The sequence below is a fragment of the Hippoglossus stenolepis genome, chromosome 10 (genome assembly GCF_022539355.2).
Source record: "Hippoglossus stenolepis isolate QCI-W04-F060 chromosome 10, HSTE1.2, whole genome shotgun sequence".
Taxonomy (NCBI): Eukaryota; Metazoa; Chordata; class Actinopteri; order Pleuronectiformes; family Pleuronectidae; genus Hippoglossus; species Hippoglossus stenolepis.
In genome coordinates, this window is record NC_061492.1 from 26384198 (window position 1) to 26399197 (window position 15000).

At 48.7% G+C, this 15000-nt stretch overlaps 6 non-coding genes and 5 pseudogenes across 6 annotated transcripts; 8 read left to right on the forward strand and 3 right to left on the reverse strand.

Moving 5' to 3' along the window:
• The first annotated feature begins 768 nt into the window (after positions 1-768).
• Positions 769-954, forward strand: LOC124852993. The gene has a single exon (XR_007033406.1). It is a non-coding gene; the product is annotated as a U2 spliceosomal RNA (small nuclear RNA).
• Positions 955-1430: 476 nt separating this feature from the next.
• LOC124853926 lies at positions 1431-1538 on the forward strand (annotated as a pseudogene).
• Positions 1539-1706: 168 nt separating this feature from the next.
• On the forward strand, positions 1707-1892 carry LOC124853032. The gene has a single exon (XR_007033438.1). It is a non-coding gene; the product is annotated as a U2 spliceosomal RNA (small nuclear RNA).
• Positions 1893-2400: 508 nt separating this feature from the next.
• Positions 2401-2507, forward strand: LOC124854049 (annotated as a pseudogene).
• Positions 2508-2687: 180 nt separating this feature from the next.
• LOC124852988 lies at positions 2688-2874 on the forward strand. The gene has a single exon (XR_007033401.1). It is a non-coding gene; the product is annotated as a U2 spliceosomal RNA (small nuclear RNA).
• A 766-nt stretch (positions 2875-3640) lies between these two features.
• On the forward strand, positions 3641-3821 carry LOC124853088 (annotated as a pseudogene).
• Positions 3822-6909: 3088 nt separating this feature from the next.
• On the forward strand, positions 6910-6987 carry LOC124853122 (annotated as a pseudogene).
• A 730-nt stretch (positions 6988-7717) lies between these two features.
• Positions 7718-7822, forward strand: LOC124853146 (annotated as a pseudogene).
• A 5547-nt stretch (positions 7823-13369) lies between these two features.
• LOC124853589 lies at positions 13370-13482 on the reverse strand. The gene has a single exon (XR_007033929.1). It is a non-coding gene; the product is annotated as a U5 spliceosomal RNA (small nuclear RNA).
• A 484-nt stretch (positions 13483-13966) lies between these two features.
• Positions 13967-14152, reverse strand: LOC124852822. The gene has a single exon (XR_007033244.1). It is a non-coding gene; the product is annotated as a U2 spliceosomal RNA (small nuclear RNA).
• Positions 14153-14323: 171 nt separating this feature from the next.
• LOC124853873 lies at positions 14324-14432 on the reverse strand. Its single transcript, XR_007034204.1, has one exon. It is a non-coding gene; the product is annotated as a U5 spliceosomal RNA (small nuclear RNA).
• Between the last annotated feature and the right edge of the window lie 568 nt (positions 14433-15000).

Below are 15000 nucleotides of genomic sequence, written 5' to 3' on the forward strand. Positions count from 1 at the left end.
CTACGTATTGCTGTTCTTACCTTGTAGAAAACCAAACACTCAAACAATTGTCGCGTATCAAAAGGAATTACACTGGCTCAATGAAACTGGAGGTAACGGCCTGGCACACACAAGGTGAAACCGCTCTGATGACTACTGCTTAAAGTGACGACCATGCACGGTCGTCGAGCTTGAACTGGATTCCAAATTGAGTTAGCGTTTGTCAAGAATGGAAACTTGCTTTCACCTGACCTTCTGGGAGACTGGTGAGAAACCAGAGTCAGCATTTTGGAGCGAATGTAAGTGGTTCAGGGATGTATTGTTTAGGCAGGCTTAAAAGCCAATCACAGTAGTCAGGCAGGAGTTAATGTTATTTTATAATTTTGCTGGTAGATGGGGCGGGCTGGGAATGTTGCATACTGGGATCGACATATGGAAAGTAAAGAGAGGCTTCAATGTGAAGGTGGTGACTGTGACTGAGAGGTTCTCTGCTGTTTCCAACAGAGGGCCATGCTGACTTGCCTTCATAACGCACAAGTCTGCCTTACTAAAGACTTCCGTGGAGAGGAACAAACATGAGTTGAAGGAGTATTTTGGCAGGCTTTGCTGTATGGCTGAGCCTTATGAAATTGTGAAAGTCAAAGAGCTGTCTAGGTCAGAAATCAAGCGCCACAAAGGAGAGCTTGGGCGGAGGTGATACAGCAGCCATTGTTATGCACACCTAAACAACGGGTACCAACAAGTGAGATTTATGCCAGAGCTTGGCGTGACATCCAACACTTGGGGCTTATCGCTCGGCCTTTTGGCTAAGATCAAGTGTAGTATGTTCTTATCAGTTTAATATCTGATATGTCCCTCTATATGAGGACTACATATTAAGCAGATTTTTGGCATGAGGGGCAGTAATTTGGAGCTTGCCTTTCTCTCCACGCATCGACCTGCATTGCAGTGTCAGCTGGGAACGGTGCACTCTGTTCTTACCTTGTAGAAAACCAAACACTCAAACAATTGTCGGTATCGTAAAGTGAATTTACACTGGCTCAATGAAACTGAGGTAACGGTCTGGCACACACAAGTGTGAACCGCTCTGATGGCTCACTGCTTAGTGACGTGACCATGCACTCTGGTCACAATATTTGAACTGGATTCCAAATTGAGTTAGAAGCGCTTGTCAAGAATGGAACCCTCAATGACCTCTGGGAGACTTCGGTGAGAAACCATCAGCATTTTGGAGCGAATGTAAGTGGTTCAGGATGGGTTGCTAGCAGGCTTAAAAGCCAATCACAGTAGTCAGGGCAGGAGGTACAAAGACGTGTATAATTTTGTCATAGATGGGGGCGGTTGGGAATGTTGCATACTGGGATCTGACATGCGGAAAGCAAAGAGAGGCCTACCGTGAAGGTGGTGATCAGACTGAGAGGCTCCTCATGCTCTCCAACAGAGGGCCATGCTGACTCTGGTTTCTCTTCAACGTACAAGTCTTCGCTTTACTAAAGACTTCCGTGGAGAGGAACAAACATGAGTTGAATATATTTTTGGCAGGTTTTGCTGTATGGCTGAGCCTTATGAAATTGTGAAAAGTCAAAGAGCTGTCTAGGTCAGGAAATCAAGCGCCACAAAGGAGAGCTTGCTGAGGTGATAAGGCATTGTTATGCACACCTACGAACGGGGTACCAAGCAACAAGTGAGATTTGTGCCAAGAGCTTGGCGTGGACATCCAACACTTGGGGCCGTCTCGGCCTTTGGCCAAGATCACAGAGATTCTGTTCTATCAGCTTAATATCTGATATGTCCTCTATATGAGGACTACATATTAAGCAGATTTTTGGGCATGAGGGGTAATTTGGAGCTTGCTCCTTTCTCTCCACGCATCGACCTAGCACTGCAGTGCCGCTGGGAACGGTGCACTCTTGTTCTTACCTTGTAGAAAACCAAACACTAAAAACAATTGTCGCGTATCAAAAGTGAATTTACACTGGCTCAATGAAACTGAGGTAATGGCCTGGCACACACAAGTGTGTGAAACTGCTCTGATGGCCTACTGCTTTCAGTGACGTGACCATGCACGTGGGTCGCTGAAGAGCTTGAACTGGATTCCCAAATCTCGAGTTAGAAGCGCTTGTCAAGAATGGAAACTTGCTTTCACTAAGACCTTCTGGGAGACTTGGTGAGAAACCAGAGTCAGCATTTGAGCGAATGTAAGTGGTTCAGGGATGTATTGTTTAGGCAGGCTTAAGCCAATCACAGAAGCTAGCAGGGAGGTAATAAAGACGGTATAATTTTGGTTGGCAGATGGGGGGCGGGGTTGGGAATGTTGCATACTGGGATCTGACATGTGGGAAAGCAAAGAGAGGCCTACCGTGAAGGTGGTGATCAGGATCACAGAGGCTCCCTCTGCTGCTCTCCAACAGAGGGCCATGCTGACTTGGTTTCTTCATAACGCACAAGTCTTTCTGCCTTACTAAAGACTTCCGTGAGAGGAACAACATGAGTTGAATATATTTTTGGCAGGCTTTGCTGTATGGCTGAGCCTTATGAAAATTGTGAAAAGTCAAAGAGCTGTCTAGGTCAGGAAATCAAGCGCCACAAAGGAGAGCTTTTGAGGTGATAAGCAAGTTAAGTCATTGTTGGCACACCTACGAACGGGGTACCACAACAAGTGAGATTTGTGCCAAGAGCTTGGCGTGGACATCCAACACTTGGGGCTTATCGCTTCGGCCTTGGCTAAGATCAAGGTAGTATCTGTTCTTATCAGTTTAATATCTGATATGTCCTCTATATGAGGACTAAGTATATTAAGCAGATTTTTGGCATGAGGGGGTACAATTTGGAGCTTGTCTTCTCTCCATGCATCGACTCCAGCATTGCAGCAGCGCTGGGAACGGTGCACCTGTTCTTACCTTGTAGAAACCAAACACTCAAACAATTGTCGCGTATCAAAAAGTGAATTCTACACTGGCTCAATGAAACTGAGGTAACGGCCTGGCACACGCGTGTGAAACCGCCTGATGGCTCACTGTTTAGTGACGGACCATGCACGGGGTCACAATGAGCTTGAACTGATTCAAATTGAGTTAGGAAGCGTTTGTCGAAGAATGGAAACTTGCTTTCACTCAAGACCTTCTGGGAGACTTGGTGAGAAACCAGGAGTCATACTGGAGCGAAAATGTAAGTGGCTCTGTATGGCTGTTTTAGCAGGCCTTGGTGCCAATCACAGGTCAGGCAGGAGGTAATAAAGACGGTATAATTTTGGTTGGCAGATGGGGCGGGCTGGGAAATGTTGCATACTGGGATCTGACATGCGAGCAAAGAGGAGGCCTACCGTGAAGGTGGTGATCAGGACCGAGAGGCTCCTCTGCTGCCTCCAACAGGGCCATGCCACTTCTGGTTTCTCTTCATAACGCATGTCTTTCGCTTTTACTAAAGACTTCCGTGAGGGACAACATGAGTTGAATATATTTTGGCAGGCTTTGCTGTATGGCTGAGCCTTATGAAATTGTGAAAAGTCAAAGAGCTGTCTAGGTCAGGAAATCAAGCGCCAACAAGGAGAGCTTGGGCGAGGTGATAAGCAGCAGCCATTGTTACGCACACCTACGAACGGGTACCAACAAGTGAGATTTTGTGCCAAGAGCTTGGGCGTGACATCCAACACTTGGGGCTTATCGCTCTTCTCGGCCTTTTGGCTAAGATCATAGGTAGTATCTGTTCTTATCAGCTGACATTCATATGTCCTCATATGAGGACCATATATTGGGCTAGATTTTGCACAGGCAAATTCTGGAGCTTGCCTTCTCTCCACGCATCGACCTAGCACTGCAGCCGCTGGGAACGGTGCACTCCCCAGCCTTGTAGAAAACCAGCCACCAAACAATTGTCGCGCAGTCAGTGAATCTACACTGGCTCAATGAAACTGAGGTACGTTCGGGCAATAATAAAGCGTGTGAAATCGCCTGATGGCTCACTGCTTATGACGGACATGCACGGAACAATGAAGCTTGAACTGGACGTACACTGAGTTGTGAAGCTGCCATAAGAATGGAACGTCTGTTAATCACATCTTTCTGGGAGATTTGCAAATTGTGATGGAGCTTAATGCAAGGGTTCAGGATGTGGGCAGGTTAAAAGTTGGATCATTGGCAGTCAGCAGAGGTAATAGCATTACGTATACTTGGTTGGTAGATGGGGGCGGTTGGGAATGTTGTATACCATAATCATTGCAAAATCTTTTCGGCTAATAAAAGACTCGCGAGCAGGGACAAAGATAGATGAGAGTTTGCAGGCTTCGTTGCGGCTGAGCCTTATGAAATTGTGAAAGTCAAAGTCAGAAATAGCCGCCATTAAAGCGAGAAGCTTACGAGGTGAAGCAGCAGCAGTAATACTCACGGCCGGGCAATTAGCCATGCGGACATCCAACACTGGGGCTTGCCTGGCCTGGTTAAGATCGCGTAGCATTCGCCTGTCGTTTAATACTGACATGTTCTTTCGAGGCGAGGACTACATATTGCCAGTATTTGGTACGAGGGCAGAAATTCTGAGCTGTTCTCTTCACGCATCGGTCGCTGGGAACGGTGCACTCGCCCTTACCAGAAAACCAAACATCAACATCGCTGCGTCGTGCGAATTTACACCGGCTCAATGAAACCGAAACGCTCGGCACACACAAGCGTGAAATCATTTCCGATGGCTCAGCGACGCGATTACCGCGGGTCACAATGAGCTGAATTGAGTTAGAAGTGTTTGTCAAGAAATGGAAACTTGCTTTCACTCAAGACCTTCTGGGAGACTTGGTGAGAAACCAGAGTCAGCATTTTGGGTTAATGTAAGTGTTCAGGGATGTATTGTTTAGCAGGCTTAAAAGCTAATCACAGTAGTCAGGCAGGAGTAATAAAGACGTGTATAATTTTTTGCTGGCAGATGGGGCGAGTTGGGAATGCCAGATTTTTCCGACATGTGAAAGCAAAGCACTACCGTGAAGGTGGTGACTGTGAATGAGTTTCTTTCGTTGCTTCCTCTCAACAGAGGGCCATGCTGACTCTGGCTCTCTCATACGCACAACTTCGCTTTACTAAAGATTTCGCGGAGAGAACATGAGTTGAATATACAGGCTTGTTGTATGGCTGAGCCTTATGAAATTGCGAAATAAAGAGCGTCTGTGTCAGAACAAGCGTCAATGAAGGAGTAGTGCCATGCAGACAAGCAGCCAGCCATGCACACTTCCGCTTCTAATCGCGTCACACAAAGCGAAGATTTGCACAAGAGCGGACATTATCCAATGACTTGGGCTTGCGTCGCCTTTTGGCTAAGATCAAGTGTATTCACTTCATCGTTTAATATCGATATGTCCTTTCATAAGAGACCACATTAAGCAGATTTGGCATGAGGGGCATTTGGGAGCTTCGTTCTTCTCCACGCATCGACCAGCATTGCAGCGCCGCTGAACGGGTGCACTCTGCTCTACCTTGTAGAAACCAACACTAAACAATTGTCGCGCACGTGCGAATTTACACTGGCTTCAATGAAACTGAGGGCAGCACACACAAGCTGACGGTTTCATCGTTTAGCGATGCGAGTCAGGGGTCACAATGAAAAGCTTGAACTGATTCCCAAACAGAATGCCAGTCAAGAATGAAACTCTGCTTCACTGTTGATCTTCTGAGACTTCAGAGAAATCAGAGTCAAGAGTTTGGAGCGAATGTAAGTGGTTCAGGGATGTATTGCTTGTGGCAGGCTTGGGTAATCACAGTCAGGGCAGGAGGTAATAAAGATCACTTTTGGTTGGCAGATGGCGGGTTGGGAATGCCGCATCAGATCGATTACGCGAAAGCAAAGAGAGGCCTGAGCCGTGAAGGTGACTGCACCGAGAGGCTTCCTTCCGCCGCCTCCAACAGGCCATGCTGACTTGTTTTCATAACGCACAGTTCGCCTTACTAAAAGACTGCGAGAACAAACATGAAAGCTGAATATTTGCAATGTATGGCTGAGCCTTATGACCAGAGTCAAAGAGCTGTTCAGAAATAAGCGCCACAGCGAGAGCTTGGGCGGAAGGGCGTCATTGCCATGCAATACCCATTTGGTTCTGGGGTACCACAACAGTGATTTTCACAAGAGCTTGGCGTGACACTACCGCTTCGCCTTGGCCAAGATCAAGTGTAGTATCTGCTCTTATCAGTTTAATATTCGATATGTCCTTTCATATGAGATATTAAGCATTTGGCATGAAAGGTAGGAGCTGTTCCTTTCTCCACGGTCGGCTCCGCACAGTCGCTAAACGCACTCTGTTCTGGCCTGCAGAAAACCGTCACCAAAACACCACCGCGTATCGCGCGACTTCTATTACCGGCTCAATGAAACCGAGGCTGGCACACAAGCGTGTGAAACTGCCGCTGAGCGACAGCTTAAGACGGGATTATATGCATCGGTCATAATGAAGAACTGATTCCCAAATTGAAGTGAAGCGTTTGTGTCAAGAATGGAAACTTGCCACTCGCATCTTCTGGGATTTCAGAAACTGGTCAGCATTTGAGCGAATGCGGGTTCAGCTAGGCAGTAGCTTAAAGCCAATCACAGGTCAGGCAGGAGGAAGACGCGTGTTGGTTTTGGTTGGCAGATGGGGCGGTTGGGAATATTGCATGGGACATGAGCAAGAGAGGCTCATCGCGAGCGCAGATCGAGCCTTCGCCTCTCCGTTAGATTGCTGACTCTGGTTTCTTCTTCAACGCATAGTTTTCGCCTTTTCAAAGACTCGCGGAGAGGTGAATAAATATAAGGCTTTGGGATGGCTGAAAGCCTTATGAAATTGTGAAAGTCAAAGAAGGCCCAGGTCAGAACAAGCGCCAAAGGAGCGGAGGATGTTATGGCCATTGTTATATTGCCATTTGGTCGGGGTATCATAACAGTTTCCAGCCGAAGCAGCGCACATTCATCACTAAGGCTCGGCCTTTGGCTAAGATCAAGTGTAGTATCTGCCTTATCAGTTTAATATCTGATATGTCCTCTTCATATGAGGACCACAGGTACGAGGGGCAATTGAGCTTCGTTCTTTACCACGCACGACACAGTGTCGCTGGGAATCCGGTGCACTTCAGCCCCACTCAGAAACCAAACACCTCAAACAATTGCTCGCGTATCAAAAGTGACCAGAAACTGAGGTAATGCCTGGCACACACAAGCGTGAAAAAAAGGCCTCACTGCTTAGTGACGTGACCATGCACGGGGTGTCACAGCTTGAACTGATTCCACCAGTTAGAAGGTCAAGAATGGAAACCACATCACATCTTCTGGGAGACTGGTGAAATCAGGAGTCAGCATTTGGAGGACACCAGGGATGTAGCTGTTTAGGCAGTGGCTTAAAGTCAATCACAGAAGTCAGGGGCAGTGGCGTAATAAAGACGTGTATGGCTCTGGTTGGCAGATGGGCGGGTTGGGAATATTGCATGCATCTGAGCAGAGTCTCGTCATGGTGATCAGACCGAGAGGCCTTCTTCCAACAGAGGGCCATGCTGACTCTTGGTTTCATAACGCATTAGTCTGCCTTTTACGCCTTGTAGAACAAACATGAGTTGAATATATTTGGCAGTTTTACATGGCTGAGTGCCTTATGAAATAGAAACAAGAGTTACCTAGGTCAGAATAAGCGCCACAGGGAGCTTGATAGCAGCGTTACAGCCATGCACACTCACGACGCAAGCACACAACAAGGAGATTTGTGTCAGATGCACGCGAGCATCCACTCAGGCTTGTCGCTTCTTCGCCTTTTGGCTAAGATCAAGTGTAGTACATCTGTAGCCTCTATCAGTTTAATATTCGATATGTCTCATATGAGACTGAGATAAGCAGATATCTTGGCATGGGGCAGTGGGAGCTTCGTCTTCACATCTAAGATTGAGAGTGTCGCTGAACGGCACTCTGCCCGTTTGCAGAACATTAAACACGCGCATCGTGCGACTTCACACTGGCTCAATGAAATTGGCCCGGCGGAAACTGCTTGACATCAGTGCCAGCGACGCACATGCACGCGAAACACAATGAATGATTCAATTACTAGAAGCGTTTGCCAAGAATGGAAATTTTAAGCCATCACATTTTCTGGGAGAGGAGAAACAGAGTCGTTATTGAGCGAATGTGCGTTCAGGGATGCCAGCGAGGCAGCCATCACAGTAGTCAGTAGCGCCAAAGACGGCACCTGGCTGGCAGATGTAAAGGGCTGGGAATGTTGCATACTGGACTTGAGAGGAGCAGAGCCTGTTGGGTGAAGGCAGACGGTGACGAGAGGTTCTTCTGCTGCTTCAACAGAGGGCCATCGTTATTCTGCTTCTTTCAATTTGTTAAATCTTCTCTTTTGATTAAAGACTGCGAGAGAATAAACATAGTTGAAGATATTTGCAGTTTTCGCTGTATGGCCGAGCCTTATGAAATGTGAAAGTCAAAGACAGCCCAGGTCAGAAATCAAGCGCCACAGCGAGAGCCATGAGGATAGCGCGCAGCCATTGTTATGCACACCCACGGCGGCATCTTAAACAGCGGTTTGTGCCGCGAGTTGGCGTAATCCAATACTTGGGCGCTGTCGCGCTTCTCAGCCTTTTGACAGATCAAGTGTAAGTATTCGTTTCATCAGTTTATTCGATATGTCTCATATGAGGACTATGAGATAAGCGATTTTTGCATGAGGGGCAGTAATTCTTCTTTCCACGCACACCTAGTGCCAGTGCCGCTGTGGAACGGCACTCGTGAAAACCAAACACTCATTGTCACAGATAAAGTGAATTTCTACACTGGCTCAATGAAACGTAACGCCTGGCACATTGGCCAGCGTGTGAAACTGCTTCGATGGCTCACTGCTTAGTGATGCGCACGGGTCACAATGAAGTTGAATTGATTCCAACATAAGCACAAGAATGGAAACTTGCTTTCATCAAGACTCTTCTGGAGATTTGGTGAGAAACCAGAGTCAGCATTTGGAGCGAATGTAAGGGTTCAGGATGACGAGCAGCAGGCTGAGGTTACGCCCACAGTAACAGTTTATGCGCAAAGACGCATACCAGTTATAGCTGGCTGGGAAACGTTGCATACCGTATCATTACGCGAGCAAGAAATTGTCGCGAAGTGGCGATTGCATCGGCAGGTCGCAGGGCCGCGCCGACCGTCTTTTCATATCGGCTGTCCGCTCTTTGCTGACTCGCGGAGAGGAACAAACATGAGTTGAATATATGCTGCATGGCCGAGCCTGGCGGAAGCCTCGAAAGCCGCGCTAGAATGTTGCCACAGCTGGCAGCTTCGGCGGAGAGCAGCAGCCATTACATTGCTCATTTGGTCTGGCACATTAGTGAGATTTGTTGAAGAGTTACGCACATTCAACACGCTCTGGGGCTTATCGCCGCCGCCTTTTGCCAGATCATGTAGTATCTGTTTTATCAGGTTTAATATCTGATATGTCCTCTACGTGAGTGACTGACAAGCAGATTTACATGAGGCAGTAATTGGGAGCTTCGTTCCTCTCCAGAGATTAATCCTTTGCGCACTCTGTTCTGCTTGTGGTACCAATATTCAAGACACGCGTATCAAAGTGACCTCTACACTGGCTCAATGAAACTGAGGTAATCAATAATAGGAAATCGTTTTGGCTCACTGCTTGCGACGTGATTACGCACGGGGTCATTAATGAAGCTTGAACCGGGATTCTGCCAGGCATTTGTCAAGAATGGAAACTGTCAAGACGTCTGGAGATGCTCTGGTGAGAAATTCAGAGTCAGCATTTTGGGAGCGAATGCAAGGGTTCAGGATTGCTTGTAAGCAGGCTTGTGCCAATCACAAACAGGGGCAGGAGGTAATAAAGACGCAGATAATTTGGTTGGCAGAGGGCGGTCGAATGCCGCATACCGGGAAGGACATGCGGAAAGAAATTATCGCGAAGCTGCGCAGACGACGAGAGCTTAACAGGGCAGCGACTCTCCGGTTTCTCTTCATATGTCTTCGCCTTTACTGAAAGACTTCGCGGAGAGAACAACATGAGCCGAATATATTTTGGCAGGCTTTTACAGAGCCTTATGAAATTGTGAAAAGTCAGTTGTTGCCCAGGTCAGAATGCTTGCAGCGAGAGCTTGGGTGATATGCAGTACATGCCATATGACATTTGTTGGGGTACCATTGTCATGAGATTTGTCAGCTAAGGGGACATTCCAACACTAGCTTATCGCTTCTGGTTAAGTCAAGTAGTATCTGCCTATCAGTTTAATACCTGATATGTCCTCTATATGAGGACTACAGGCTGCTAGACGGGCAGAAATTTGGAGCTTGTTCTTCTTCTCACGCACGGCTCCAGCAGATTACTAACCAGCACTCTGTTCTTGCCTTTGTAGAAAACGTCATCTCCAAATGAACTGTTGTCGCCGCATCGCTTTTAATTCCACATCACTAGGCACGCCACACACACAAATCGCTTGATGGCTCACTGTTATGACGCATTACGCATCGTCATAATGAGCTTTGAATTGACGGCAATTGAGTTAGAAGCTTGTCAAGAATGGAAAACTTGCTTCACTCAAGACCTTCTGGGAGATTTGTTCAGCATTTGGAGCGAATGTGGTTCAGGATTTATTGTTAGGCAGGCTTAAAAGTTGGTCACAGTAGTCAGGCAGAGTACGTTGGTTACAGATTAATGCCAGAGCACACCCACAGTGAAAGCAAAGAGAGGCCCACAGGAAGGTGGTGTCAGACCTAGACAGATACCTTCATGCTTCAACAGAGGGCCATGCTGACTCTGGCTCTCTTCATAATGCCGGGTGCTCCGCCACATTTCCGTGGAGAGAACAACATGAAGCTGAATATTTTTGATAGGTTTCGTTGCAGGCTGAGCCTTATGAACAGAGAAGTCAGCAGTTGCCCAGGTCAGAATCACAATTTGCTTAAGAGGCGCAGCAGCAGCCATTGGCACACTCACGACCGGCACATAACAAGGATATTTGCGCCAAGCATGGGCGCACATCCAACACTTCGGGCTTATCGCTTCTCGCCTTTTGGCTAAGATTGGGGATTGAGACGGAGACAAAGCTAACAAATCGCATTAAAGCATGACTAGTGACCTCAGACAAGCTCAAAGGTTGGGGTGAGGCACACGCCGCTAGTGGAATAGCGGAGGAATTTATGATGTCGGCAGACGCTCTGCAAAGGTCATCATGGGAATACCGAAAGTCTGAAGGTTCAAGATACTGTAATTCAAGGGAATCCGTGCCAAAGCTCTTCGACGCCGCCACTGGTAAGCGAGGATGTGTATTCAAGGGCTGGAAGCCTCGTGAAAGGGAGGTTGCCATGGCCGGCCACAAGACCCTGAACCTGACAGACCAGCCTCAGAACGGGTCACGTGCACACTAGGCTGGCCACGACTGAAGATTAGCTGCTTTTGGGATAGTGATGAGGAGGCATCAGTGCTGGTATCTAAAGACATTTGAGGGGACTCTGGACAGGAGCTCAGGTGCTGTTGAACCCTGACCCAGAAGGTGTCCTGAGGATGAAGAAGTCCACCGCTATGGGGACGCGGCCATCAGAGGCAAACGCGCCTGTGTCGGCGCCGCAGTTCGCCGATACAGAGGCAGGCCGTTCCGGAGTTCAGGCCTGCGGCCGCGTTGTCAAAGACCGCACGGGCCTGCGCCCGTCACGGACCGGGCCGATCGAACAGCTCGGCACCAGTCGGCGAGGACCTTCAGAGCGCCGTTCACGGAGTACGGAGTTGGGCGATCCAGGAATGCTGCTCGCAGGAATGGCTCGCACAACAGGTAGACAGCACCGATGCAAAGGGGGAACAGATGGCCCCCTGAGCAGGAACACCGAAAGGGCCACTGGGGATATGAGCCAGGTCAAGAGGAGCCTCATCACCCAGGTTCACTCACCTCCAAGAGGGGCACGGAGGATCGCAGGCTGAGGGAAGACACCAGGAAGCGGGAGGGGGCTATATCAGCAGGGACAGGGACCAAGAGAAGGGAGCCGATGGTGGAATGTCCTCCCTCCCTCTGCAGCCCTTCTTCGCCCTACTCCCCATCCATCCTACTCATCAGCCTCTCTCTTGGTCCTGTCCCTCTGTCCGCTAAGCCTCCCCTCTTGATTTTTACTGCACCCCTCCCTTACTCTCTCTCCGCTCTAATTGTCTTCCCGCCTCCCAAAGCTCGCGATCCTTTCCGTGCTCCCTCTTGACCTCCTGGTGTGACCTGGGCGATGGGAGGGAAATCATGCATGGTCACGGGCACTGGGCCATATCCCCAGTGGCTCCTTCCGGTTGTTCCTCCTTTCTCCAGGGGGCCTCTGTTCCCCCTTAAGATCCGTTGCTGGCTCTGCCTGTATTGGCGCTTGAGCCATTCTGCAGGCACGGGTCCCATTCCTGGGATCCTTGGCTTTCGCTTCCAGGACTGGGCCACTTCCGCGAAGGTCCTCCTTCGGCTAGCAGTTGCGGGACAGATGGCCTAGTCCCCACATCCATGACAGGCCTTGGGCCCTGCAGTTCCTTGGCCTCATGGCCTCTTGGCCACAGGTACGGCAGCAGGCTCCGGAACAGCCTGCCTCCTGTATGGCCAGACTGTCGGCAACGCTGACAGAACGCTTGGCTGCTGGCAAAACAGGTAAATCAAGATCCCGCCAAGGCTGAAAAGAGCGGTGGATGCTTCAGTCCTCCAGGACCCTGGTCAGGGCTCCAGCAGCACCTGAAAACTGCCTTCTTCCTGTCCAGAATCCTCGTGTCTTTTTGACACTGCAGCACTAGTCACCACTCTCCGTGCTGTCCCCAAAAAGCAGCTAGTGCCGGTCGGTGACGAAGGGGTTGTAAGTGTGCACCGTGACTGCTCTGAAATTTGGTCTGTCCAGGTTCAGGATCTTAAATCAGCCATGAATCTTTTCTCAGCCTCCTTCTTACAGGCTTCAGCCACTCTTGAATACACATCCCGCTACCAGTGTAACGTCGAAGGCTTTTTCTGGCTGGTTCCACTGACAGCACACATCTTCGACCTTCAGACTCAGTTGTTCCATGATGCACCTTTTGCAGAACCAGTCTCGACACATCATAAGTCTTCTCCACTGGTCTCCACCTGGAAGCGTATCGTAACCTCACCCCCAACCTTTGGGCTTGTCTGTCCTTGGTCATCTTTTGTGTCGATTGTGTTCCTTCTTTGTTGCTTTGTCTCCGTCTCTCCAATCAATCTTAGCCAAAAAGGCCGCAGCAGGCATGTATGTAGGCTATGTTCATGTTGGATGTCCACGCCAAGCTCTTGGCACAAATCTCACTTGTTGTGGTACCCCTGGGTCGTAGGTGCAAGCAACAAATGGCTGCGCTTATCACCTCCGCCCAAGCTCTCCTTTGTGGCGCTTGATTTCTGACCTAGACAGCCTTTGACTTTTCACACTCATCAAGGCTCAGCCATACAGCAAAGCCTCACAAAATATATTCAACTCATGTTTGTTCCTCTCCACGAAGTCTTTAGTAAAAGGCGAAAGACTTGTGCTTATGAAGAGAAACCAGAGTCAGCATGGCCTCTGTTGAGAGCAGCAGAGGAGCCTCTCGGTCACAGTCACCACCTTCACGGTAGGCCTTTGCTTTCCGCATGTCAGATCCCAGTATGCAACATTCCCAACCTCGCCCCATCTGCCAACCAAAATTATACACGCCTTTATTACCTCCTGCCCTGACTACTGTGATTGGCTTTTAAGCCTGCCTACAATACATCCCTGAACCACTTACATTCGCTCCAAAATGCTGACTCTGGCCTCTCACCAAGTCTCCCAGAAGGTCTTGAGGAAAGCAAGTTTCCATTCTTGACAAACGCTTCTAACTCAATTGGAATCCAGCTGCTCATTGTGACCTCCTGCATGGTCACGTCACTAAGCAGTGAGCCATCAGAGCGGTTTCACATACTTGTGTGTGCCAGGCTTACTCACTTTCATTGAGCCAGTGTAGAATTCACTTTGATATCGCGACAATTGTTTGAGTGTTTGGTTTTCAAAGGTAAGAACAGAGTGCACCGCTCCCAGCGGCACTGCAATGCTAGGTCGATGCGTGGAGAGAAAGGAGCAAGCTCCAAATTTCCTCCCCTCATGCCAAAATCTGCTTAATATGTAGTCCTATATAGAGGACATATCAGATATTAAACTGATAAGAACAGATACTACACTTGATCTAAGCTAAATCAGAAGCGATAAGCCCCAAGTGTTGGATGTCCACGCTAAGCTCTTGGCACAAACTCACTTGTTGTGTACCCCGCTCGTAGGTGTGCATAACAATGGCTGCTGCTTATCACCTCCGCCTAGCTTCCTTCAGGCGCTTGATTTCTGACCTAGACAGCCTTTGACTTTTCACACTTATAAGGCTCAGCCATACAGCAAAGCCTGCCAAAATATATCTCAACTCATGTTTGTTCCTCTCCACGGAAGTCTTTAGTAAAAGGCGAGACTTGTGCTATGAAGAGAAACCAGAGTCAGCATGGCCTCGTTGGAGAGCAGCAGAGGAGCTCTCGGTCACAGTCACCACCTTCACGGTAGGCCTCTTGCTTTCCGCATGTCAGATCCCAGTATGCAACATTCCCAACCCGCCCCCATCTGCCAACCAAAATTATACACGTCTTTATTACCTCCTGCCCTGACTACTGTGATTGGCTTTAAGCCTGCCTACAATACATCCCTGAACCACTTACATTCGCTCCAAAATGCTGACTCTGGTTTCCACCAAGTCTCCCAGAAGGTCTTGAGTGAAAGCAAGTTTCCATTCTTGACAAACGCTTCTAACTCAATTTGAATCCAGTTCAAGCTCATTGTGACCCCGCATGGTCACGCTACTAAGCAGTGAGCCATCAGAGCGGTTTCACACACTTGTTGTGCCAGTCCGTTACCCTCAGTTTCATTGAGCCAGTGTAGAATTCACTTTGATACGCGACAATTGTTTGAGTGTTTGGTTTTCACAAGGTAAGAACAGAGTGCACCGTTCCCAGCGGCACTGCAATGCTAGGTCGATGCGTGGAGAGAAAGGAGCAAGCTCCAAATTACTGCCCT